The sequence below is a fragment of the Copadichromis virginalis genome, linkage group LG15 (assembly GCF_057382275.1).
Source record: "Copadichromis virginalis isolate Kocher_CV1m ecotype Utaka linkage group LG15, C_Virginalis_male_GT1.1, whole genome shotgun sequence".
Taxonomy (NCBI): domain Eukaryota; kingdom Metazoa; phylum Chordata; class Actinopteri; order Cichliformes; family Cichlidae; genus Copadichromis; species Copadichromis virginalis.
This window is the reverse complement of record NC_140632.1, coordinates 35,818,745-35,828,932: the sequence shown is the minus strand read 5'-3', so window position 1 is coordinate 35,828,932 and position 10,188 is coordinate 35,818,745. Positions and strand designations below refer to the sequence as shown.

At 37.6% G+C, this 10,188-nt stretch overlaps 1 long non-coding RNA gene across 1 annotated transcript; it reads left to right on the top strand.

The window, feature by feature from the left end:
• The first annotated feature begins 5,332 nt into the window (after window positions 1-5,332).
• LOC146692899 (uncharacterized) lies at window positions 5,333-7,910 on the top strand. The gene is made up of 4 exons (XR_014915305.1): window positions 5,333-6,098; window positions 6,466-6,616; window positions 6,978-7,065; window positions 7,654-7,910. It is a non-coding gene; the product is annotated as an uncharacterized LOC146692899 (long non-coding RNA).
• Window positions 7,911-10,188: the final 2,278 nt, after the last annotated feature.

Below are 10,188 nucleotides of genomic sequence, written 5' to 3'. Positions count from 1 at the left end.
TATCCTCAAGTCTCAAGTCAAGTCTCAAGTAATGTCAGGCAAGTCAGAGTCGAGTCTCAAGTCACTGGTGTAAAAGTCCAAGTAAAGTCACAAGTCTGAAATTTTGAATTTCAAGTCCTTTCGAGTCTTTAAAAAAAAAACGAAAAAAAGAATGTTGCAGTTATATGCTAAATGTAAATATTAGACCATGTAATTTTTAAATCTGTGTTTTTCTCAACACATGACAAAATAGTGAACGTAGAAAATATACACAAATTGTGAAATTGCACCTCTTTAAAATGCAGCTCAATTAAACCTAGCTCCAAGAATAATTTTCACCGACAGTTCTGAGATAAGCTGCATGTTATTCTTGGATGCGGTTGTAGGACCGGCTTTAAAATCGCATGACAAAAATATCATACACATTTAAAAAAAAAACTGCATCACCAACGTAGCCTGGACAACATTTGCTAGTTAGATGAAGTCAGCTATCTCATCCTAGCATATTTATATGCATATTTATAATTATACGCTTCTTGGAGTGAGTGCATACACTCGTGAAGTTTAGTAACTTCCAGTCACTGCAACAAGCCCAGGTACAGTTTACCGACGGATGGGTGCAGGACCTTGAAATGCACTGTGTAGAAAGTAAAGACCATCGTACCTATCATAAGTTTACCAGTCTCACAAATCGTCGTCATAAATACACATTCGTTAACCGTTTATTAATAGGACCTTTGAGCTCAATGGTAATTAATTAGCAGTGGAAATAATTTCTGGTTCGCGTTACAGAAATGTAGCAGTGACAATAATATTGTATGCTGTAATCGCACTGGGCAATTAGTGATACAAAACAACTGTTTTACCCTGTGAATAAAAGTATATGTTTTTGTCAATGTACCATAATAACAGAAGCGAAACGCAATATTGTGTCAGGACAATTCACTATTTATGCACAATAAACAAAGGAGCATAGCGCGACAATTTCTGTTCAGCGCCAGACTTGCTTGTAACCTATATCACCAATTATGTTATGAAAATGACGCATTAACTACAACAGCAGACTGACCTTTGTGGAAATGCTTGGAGCAGACTAACCTGTGAGCTGGAGGGTTCTGGGACGTTATATTTGGTCTTCGAATGGCTGCAATCCAGGCCACCCGTCGCCTCTTTGTTACTTCGGAAACATGGCTCGAACAATTTCTCTTCAACGACGTAATCCGATAACAACCGATCTCTTTACCCGTCGGCTTCCCGTGGCTGTCATGCGACCGGCTATTGCAGTTAATAATACAACAGCTTCTTGACATTTTTGTGTTTCTTTTTATCGCTGTGTAACTGATTTCAATTGAAAGCCTGCGTGCGCTAGTACCTCTTGCCACGAGTTCCCAGAATCCTTTGCGGTTCTACCCGTGAATGACGTCACATTTTCAATCTCTATATAATATGCATGTTAAATTTTATATTTGGGGTAAAATATCAAGTCTTTTCAAGTAAACCGGTTCAAGTCCAATTCAAGTCCCAGGTCATTGGTGTAAAAGTCCAAGTCAAGTCACAAGTCTTAGAACATTTTTTCAAGTCAAGTCTAAAGTCATAAAATTAATGACTCGAGTCTGACTCGAGTCCAAGTCATGTGACTCGAGTCCACACCTCTGCTTATCACACTTCTGGATTTTACCCATGGAACTGCATGTTGACACAACCTCTCCTCTTAGGGACTGTAAGTGGATGATACCAAAGTCATGACAGCAGAGCCACAAGATTCAGGACTCACAGATTCATAGCACAAGTCTTTCTAGAAAAACAAATTTTTTTTAACGTATTGAAATTACTGTACATGCTCAGGACTCTTTCTTCCTGACCTGGGTTTTAATTTCCTAACCTGTGTCAACTCTGCTCAAGGACCCCAAAACAAAGTTCTAAGCCATCCACCAGTGGTAACAAAACCAAAGCACCTGGCTGAAAATGGTGACTGAAAGTTTTCTTGTCATTTCAGCAGCAGTGAGGGAGCAGCTGTAGGTCAAGGAGAAGAATAGGTAGTCTACTGTCACAAGTTCGAAAATGTTGAGCAATGAAACAAACCAACAGAGAGTGCAATCAAACAATGAGTTTATTAAAACACACGCAGGAGAAGAAGTATGCAGCATCACATCAGCACACGTCTCCTGCTAAGAATACACTTGAAAATGATTTTGTAACATCAGGGTAACGCCTCTTCTTGCGTCAATTACAGATCAAATACATCGATTACAGTAAATGGTACATCTTAGATGGCTAAAAACAGACACAGAAGTTCCTCTTTCTATAACACCGTCCATACATGGCAATAAATTTCAAGCATAGATGGTCTCTAAGGGCTTGTCCTTTTCTTAACTGGTCTTCTGTCATTATTGGTTGGTAGTTTGAACCCCAGCTCCTGCAGTATGCATGTCAAAATATCTTTGGGCAAGTTGCTGAGTCCCTGATGCATTCATCAGGGTTTGAGTGTGTTTAGTTATTAAAAAAGCGCATGCATAATAAGGCAAGAAAATGTTTTGAGTGCTCAAATAGAGTAGGAAGGTGCTATACAAGTTTCAGTCCATTTACTAGGAATTTGCATCTTTTCCCTGAATAAACTTACATAGTCAGGCACTAAGTACGTTTATTCAGAGAAAGGATGCAAGTAAGTAAGGTGCGTTTGGCTGGGCCTGTCTGCAAGTCACTTCTCCCAGCCAGACTAAAGGAAAGCCTCATGTGTGGTTTCCTGAATGATGAACAATAACAGTGCCAGACTACCTAATCCCATTTTATATTGGACTTTACATGGTATTTTTGAAACATGAGTTTGAACATCTGATGAAACCTGCCCAGTGTGTCCTGATGCCCTCGTGGGTAGTAGGAATGCTTGGATGGAAACCTTTTGGATTTCCAAAACTCAGCCAATTCATGGTTTTTATTGAACCCAAATATGTTTATTTACTTCTCTTGCCTTTACTTGGGAAGCTTTGAGTTTAACATCCAGGAAACAAAGGTTTAACAGGATGTAGCAGCTTGCCACAACTGATGAGCAAGGCAGCACCACACACCAAATGTGCCTTCTGTTGCTTCTTTTGAGCTGTCTCACACAGTGCTACTAACATGCCTAATAGCGTGCTCAAGGGGAAAGTTGCACAAACACAGAGAGATTTACAAATCACACAATATACACGTACATGTCTACTACATACAGTAGGTGTGGATGTTTATAGATTTGAATACGGAACAAAAACCATACATTGAACAGTACCCTCCCACCCCCTCCAAAAAACAAACAAACAAAAAAACAGAAAGAAAAAAAGCATGCAAAGTACAAACATCAGAGGCTACAGCTTTTCTCTGTTCCTTTCATTTGTTGTCATTATGAAACATTTTTCAGGACCGATTACTCTTCTTTTCATGAAAAATGGAAAAAAAAAGAATTGATGTGATTTTTCTGTAAGACGTCAGTTTTTTGTGTTAGACATTACACCTATTTATTTGTTTGTTTTGGAACATTTTACAGGTTGGGTCATAAAAATTTGGGTCATTACCATCTTTGTAATTGGACAAACTAGCATAATTTTAAATATAAGGATTATAAGGACTTGTACCTTGTTGTTAATCCTTTGTTCACATTAATGAACACATGTCAGGATTGTAGACTGACATCATCAAGAGTGCTATAGACTTTGCTAGTTGTTACATTTGTTAAACCCCTGAATAAAAGCTGAAAGTTTGAACTTCAGTTAAATCTTGTTTTTTTTTTTTTGTTGTTGTTTTTTAATCTATTGTGGTCATATACTAAGTCATTGGTCACATTCTTACAGATCTAACTGCATAATATTGTACAGATATGAAACTTATTTATTGGACTCTAACCTTTCTAATCAACTTTTTTTGTCAGTAAAGCAGGTGGTCACTGAACATCAGCAGTTTTATAAATTTTAAAACTAGCTCTAGCACCAACAATCATGTAAATGTTATAGTATGTAAATGCATGGCTAAATTAGCAGTCATCCTGTCCAATTGTGATTAGCAGAAATAAATGTTAGTATGCTCAACATGTCTGTGAGCTGGATGCGCAAATACAGCAGAAAACACTGGTTCCCCCTGCTGTCAGCCAGGAACAGAAGTCTGAGGTTGCAGTGGGTATAGGCTCACCAAAACTAGGCATTTAAAAATTGGAAGAATGTAGCTTGGTCTGAGGAAATTCAATTTCTGCTTGAATGGTGCAGATGGTAGAGACAGAATTTGATGTTAACAACAGGGATCCATGGACTGAACCTGCTTTGTGTTAACAGTGCAGACTGCTGCTGGTGGTGTAGTGATGTGGGACAATGTTCCCTCTAATTTTTCATGTGTCTGAGCGAAAACACAAACTCCCTGAGCGGTCCCTTGGACTACTGTGAGCAACATTAGACGTGTGCTCTGTCGTCACGCAAGCATCGAATCCATCCAAGTTACATAGTTTAATAAAATAATCAAATTACAGCATTTACATTTATGTTAGACTACTTTTAATTAAGTGCTTCAGCCCACTTACAATGAAAATTTCAAAAAATCTTGTTCATGACCTGTGTAGTATGTTAACACTATTGGAAGTAAATGTCCAATTTTGAAAACACAACTTTCTTTTTTTTTTTTTAATAAAGCTCTGACTTGTATTATGAGTATGAGTCTGTGGTCTGGGAGAGAGTCCTGTAACTCTGTCTGCAAATTACAGTATATAATGACCAATGTTGGACAATTAATTATATAGTTACTTTCGCAGCTGTTTACCTAAAAATGCAGCCAAGGCAGTTTTTTTTTAATATATAAACATTTCAAACTATTTACAGACAGTGTTCTGACGGTTACTTTTAAAATGTATTCCACTACATATTACAGAATACATGCCCCAAAATGTATTCTGTAACGTATTCCGTTACGTTACTCAATGAGAGTAACGTATTCTGAATACTTTGGATTACTTAATATATTATCATGCTGTTTACAACTACGTTAATGTACTACACTCTAAAAAGTAATTCATCAGGCCTTTTACCACCACTTGATTAAATCCATGGCTGCAACATAAAAATTCTAATTTATTGATTAAGATAGACCTTCTAAGTTGCAAACTTTATTTTTTTGGGTTGTGTTGAATTAATAATGTTGGTAATTACATTAAATTAATTTTATATGTCATTTGAAATTAAATCCCAATGTTAGTGGGTTCAAAATAAAATTCAAGTTGTAATTACTTAAAGAAATTGAATACATAACTTATTTTTTTCCACTGTAACTTCTGATTTCAAATTCCCTCCCCTACTGACTTAACTAGCCCGGGCAAATTCACACATGTTACGTTTCACACTGAAAAAAAGGGACTGGCCATCTCTTGGATTTATGTAAGCATCTTGCATGTATTTAACGCAATTGCCTCATGTTTTAAAGATAAATGTAACTATATAGTGTAAAAACTACATGATATGCAGAAAGGGTGTATTAAATTGTTCATATCATGTTCAGGTGAAGTAAGTCAATAAGATAGCAACGTTAAATCTCGTGAAACCACGCGTGATTTCATCTCGCGGGCTTTGGATCGTGGTTTAAAAAATGCATCCATCTCAGTCAAGTCGAGCAGCCAACTCTACGTTTTTGGTATGTCTTGATTTTTTGAATTAATATTTACCATATTTCAGCCAAATGTAGTTAAACGTCTAGAGTGCCGCCATGTAACATGCTAAAAAAGAGCCGTTAGCTTATTTGCTGTTTTATCTGTTGTCAAAGAATTGGCGCTTTTTCATTTGAATTTGTCTTTGGCACAAGAGCCGTAATATCACATTAAACCTAATTACGAGGCACTCATAACATAATTTGGTTTTCTGTGTGAATAGATTTGCCAACTGACTCTTCAGTTACATTGTGTATTTACTGCACCGTGGTGTTAGTGAGATTTTGGACATTGAACAGCTTTAGCTAATATCATCGGCGGCATTATGCTAGCTTACATCCCTACCCCTCCTGCCCTCACCTGCTGTCCTTTTGTTTTTGTTTTTTTTTGCTGCACATTGAGAGACCACATCTATTCTGCATTTCACCAGGAGTCAGCTGATGGATTGTGGGTTCAAGGTGTTATGGTAAGAAAGTATATTCTATTTTCGCTTAAGGTTTCTGTAACTTAATTATAATAGGTTTTTTATAATTATTAGGTGCATGCATACTCAAATAGACCACCCTATTAATACAACTGAGAAATCCAAAATCTGCCATAGGTTTAACCTGTATGTATTGTCAGAAAGGTGATTACTGGACTCGCATTAATGCACACTTGAACTAAAATGAGGTTGTAACTTGTGGGTTCTTGGGTTGCAAATCAGAAACAAACATCTTTGGATTTTTTTAATCCCATAAGATCTGGAAACACAGTTTTTATTCAACAAAACATTACTGATTAACCAAGCACAGTGCCTGCTGTTATTTCAAAATAATTTTATGTCATTTTAGATGAAATGCAGCATTCCAGTGCATCCCAACCATGCATACAGTCAAGGTTTCTGACGGAGCTGAGTTTCTCTCTGACAGTCTGCTGAAAGTGTTTGCAAAGTGATCGGGGGAACAGGGCACAAAGCTAAAGGATGTAGCTGCCATGATGACAGTAAGAACTTTAAAATTCTTTAACTACAAAGTGTATATGTATTGCATTAGGTCAGTAAAAGATTTTTATGCTGCATCCATTGAAACAGTCAACTATTACCCGTGAGTACTGATTCCACCGAAAGGATGCCATAATTTTCGTTATGCATTTACTGGCCCACTGAGAAAAATTTATCTTTTTAAAAAAATAAATGTTCTGGAAACGATATATCCATAAAGTTGATGTCAAACAGAAACTTTTGATATTTCTTTGTAGATGCTGGTGTTGCATGTTGACTGGTTTAAGTTTTTGTCTGGGATCATTTTCTTCTGTGCTACTGAAAAGTTCACAAATCTCTGTTTTCTTTGTTATAATACTTTAGGATGACGTTAATGCTCGAAGGGAGTCTCATCAAAGTGCTCCGCATCCGTGTGAAAGACAATTGCAACATCTTGGTGCAGGAGTTCATGGTGAGTGTTTTATGAGTAGATTGTGGCTTTGCAACATTTAAAAATGCATTTAGTTATCCACTTGATCCTCATTGGACTGGTTAGGACCAGTAGTCCTCTTTAATAATTTGAAGTTCACATGAGGCCTGGTAGTGAACTCGGCCGCCCCCCCTTGAGGCCCCACCCCCCTATATTAGGGGTCACATCAGTGTGAAAAAACTTTAAATTTGTCATTCTAGTGAACAAAGGAAAATCCCACCAGTATTTACATTAGCTTTTGTTTGAAAAAAAAAAAAAGACCAACAGCTAACCAAATTGTGAGGCTGAAAGTCTAAATTCTAACATCTTCTGAGTGACAAAACCTGGATTTCTGATGGGCCGGTGTCTTTCTAACAAAAACTAATGTAAAGCATTTGAAATTATTATGTTTTTCACTCTGTCTTAGAAACTCTGTTAGACCATGAATGGCAGCATGGCAGGCCACTCTTTGGCTATAGCTATTTACTATGTTGCTTGCATTGGTTTAAATTACTCTAACATTAGAACTGGTAGATTCAAAAGAGATGAGTTTAAAAAGGAATCTTAAAGAAATGTTTTGTGTTTAACCAGGACTTGACTGAGGCCACTGCACAGATTGAGAAAACCACAATGAACATCTGTCTCCAGAGGATGCACCAGGCAATGACTTTTCTGACGTTGGCATCATCATCGAGGGTATAGTAGTTCTTCAAGATCTGGATAACGTGACCTTTGCAGTAGCCATGCTGTTTGGACCTTTTTTATTCCTTCAACATGAGTTACCCATCACAACTCTGCTACACTTTTGAGGTGATTCAAAGGGTGGTAATGGAGTTGGATGCAACTCAGCTCTCAAGAAAAGCTCACAACTGAGACAAAACTGCTCCTGCAAGGAAAGCTCACTGTTATGCATGTGAGGTGACCAGCTCTAGGTGAGAGGACATTTAAATCTCACACTTGTTCTGCTGCATTTTGAAGCTCAATTCCAGAAACGGATCGCAGGGTTCATTTTTATATACTCTGCAACTGCCATGAGGACAAGCCGTTTTTGTTGTTGTTGTTTGTTTTTCCTTTTGCTCTGTACAAGTTCTCTGTCTGTTTGGCAGCATTTTTAAATTTCTCTTTGTATTTTTTCTTTCTTTTACTAGTGAAGAGATGTAGCATGAACAGTTATACAGTCTAAATATCCCATATGGGTCGTGTGAAATGGTATTTTCAGTTTCATTCATTTGAAGTAAAGAACGTTGAATATTTCTAAGTGTGCTGTTTTGAACCAAGATGTCACAGTATGATCAGTGCTGTATTTTTTGACAGTCACTGTATCAATGTTATTTTTGCATCTCTTGAATAAAGGTTTTGACCTGCAGGTGCTAATTTCTTTAGTTATTGGGGTAAAATGGGTAGTGTTAATAGGAAGGTGTTTGCCAATTCAGTAACCTAATTTAATGTTAATGGAAACTAACATTACCTCAAATTGTTTAGTTATAATTGTTGTTTAACTGAATCTTGACGTCAGAGGCCTTAAATAGAATGTTTTGATTTGTTCTTTCCCAACATTTTTCAAAAGAAACAGTCTAATTTCTTTGCTGTGATTGATTCCAGAGAACACGGAAGAACTGACATTATTTAACTGTTGATTTATATAGATTCAGTGGAGGAGTAATGTCAGTTTAATTCTTTACCTACTGTCAATGCAGTGAAATTAGACATTTTGTTTTGAAAGGTTACTGGTGGATGCCAGCAACCATCTTGGAAGAGAACAATACAATCTGTTATAAGGCCTCCATTTGAAAATTGTGTATTTGATGCTAGAATATAATAGCAAAATGTAATTTGAAGATAATGTAGCCAAGTACAGGATAGGGTAGGGGAAATTAAAGTAAGATGGAGAGAATGGGCCAATAGCTAGATTCGCAGGAGGGATAAAGGGAGTTGCGTGGAGAAGAATGACTGGAGCCACAGGTAAAGTTGCTATGAATTGTATTAAACTATTTAGCAACAATTTAACAGCATTTTATGAACAGGAATGAAAACATAAAATAAAATACAGTGACAGCAATAATAATAACAGTCAGAATCCTATCTGAGCTCAGATATGTCAGTCTTGCCGGCTTAATAGTCAGTGTTCAGTCAAGTCAAATCCAACAGGTCAAAAGTTTGTGATTGGTGCGATTTCGTCCTACCGCACTGTTGCAATTGTTCGTGAGAGAAGAGCAACCTGCCCTTCTGGGCCAACTCAGAATGGCTGTGGTTCGGTTCGGTTCAAAGGGAAAGGCTCGCCATCTTCCTCGTCAGGAAGAGATCCAGGTCTCACGATCCCATAAAAAAAACCTAGCCAGCACACTTCTAATGTTCAACTCTCAGAGAGGATCTTGTTCAACTCTCAGAGAGGATCTTGTCCACTTCATCCGCTCCCGCGCAGATCGCGATGGTTTCAAGGTCCGAAATGTTCACAATAAATCAGGTCCGTTTCTCCAAGGTCCATGCAGATCTCCGGTATGGATATTTGCTCAATTTATCAAGTTAATAGTTATTTTCCAGCGAAAAGCTTGGCGGTGAAAATCAGTGATGGTCTCGTGCACCTCCGTCTCTCTCTGTGTCTGAGCACGTGACGGTACAGAGCAGGGGAAGGCGGGGCTTGTTCCTTCCTAACCAGTAGGGGTGTTAAATATACTCTTTGGGTTTTATTCTTATATTTATAGTATTTATCTTTTATTATTGATTTATTTTTGATCAACTCAGTGATTAACAGAGTAATGATAAATCCCAATTAACAATAACATGTTGTGGTGCATTACTGAGTCGTGTAAACTCACTGGGTTACATCCTCCCCTCTTAAATCTCATGCACGTCCCCGTGCATGGCTCTGGGGGAATAGGTAACATCATGAGCAAGGGAGTCGATGAAAGCTTTGTTCAATCCTTGAAAGAGTGATTTAACCACTGTTACTAGTGGGTTACCTAGCTGAGGATAAGTGAGTCTTTGGGATGGTTGGCGAATTCTTTCAGATCTTCTGATCTGTGTTTCTGTTTGCAAGGTTTCAGGTTCATCATCGTTTTCAACTTGTCTTTCAGGTGAAAGTTGATGAGTTGAGTTCTCTGACAACGGTGAATCTGACAAACTGGT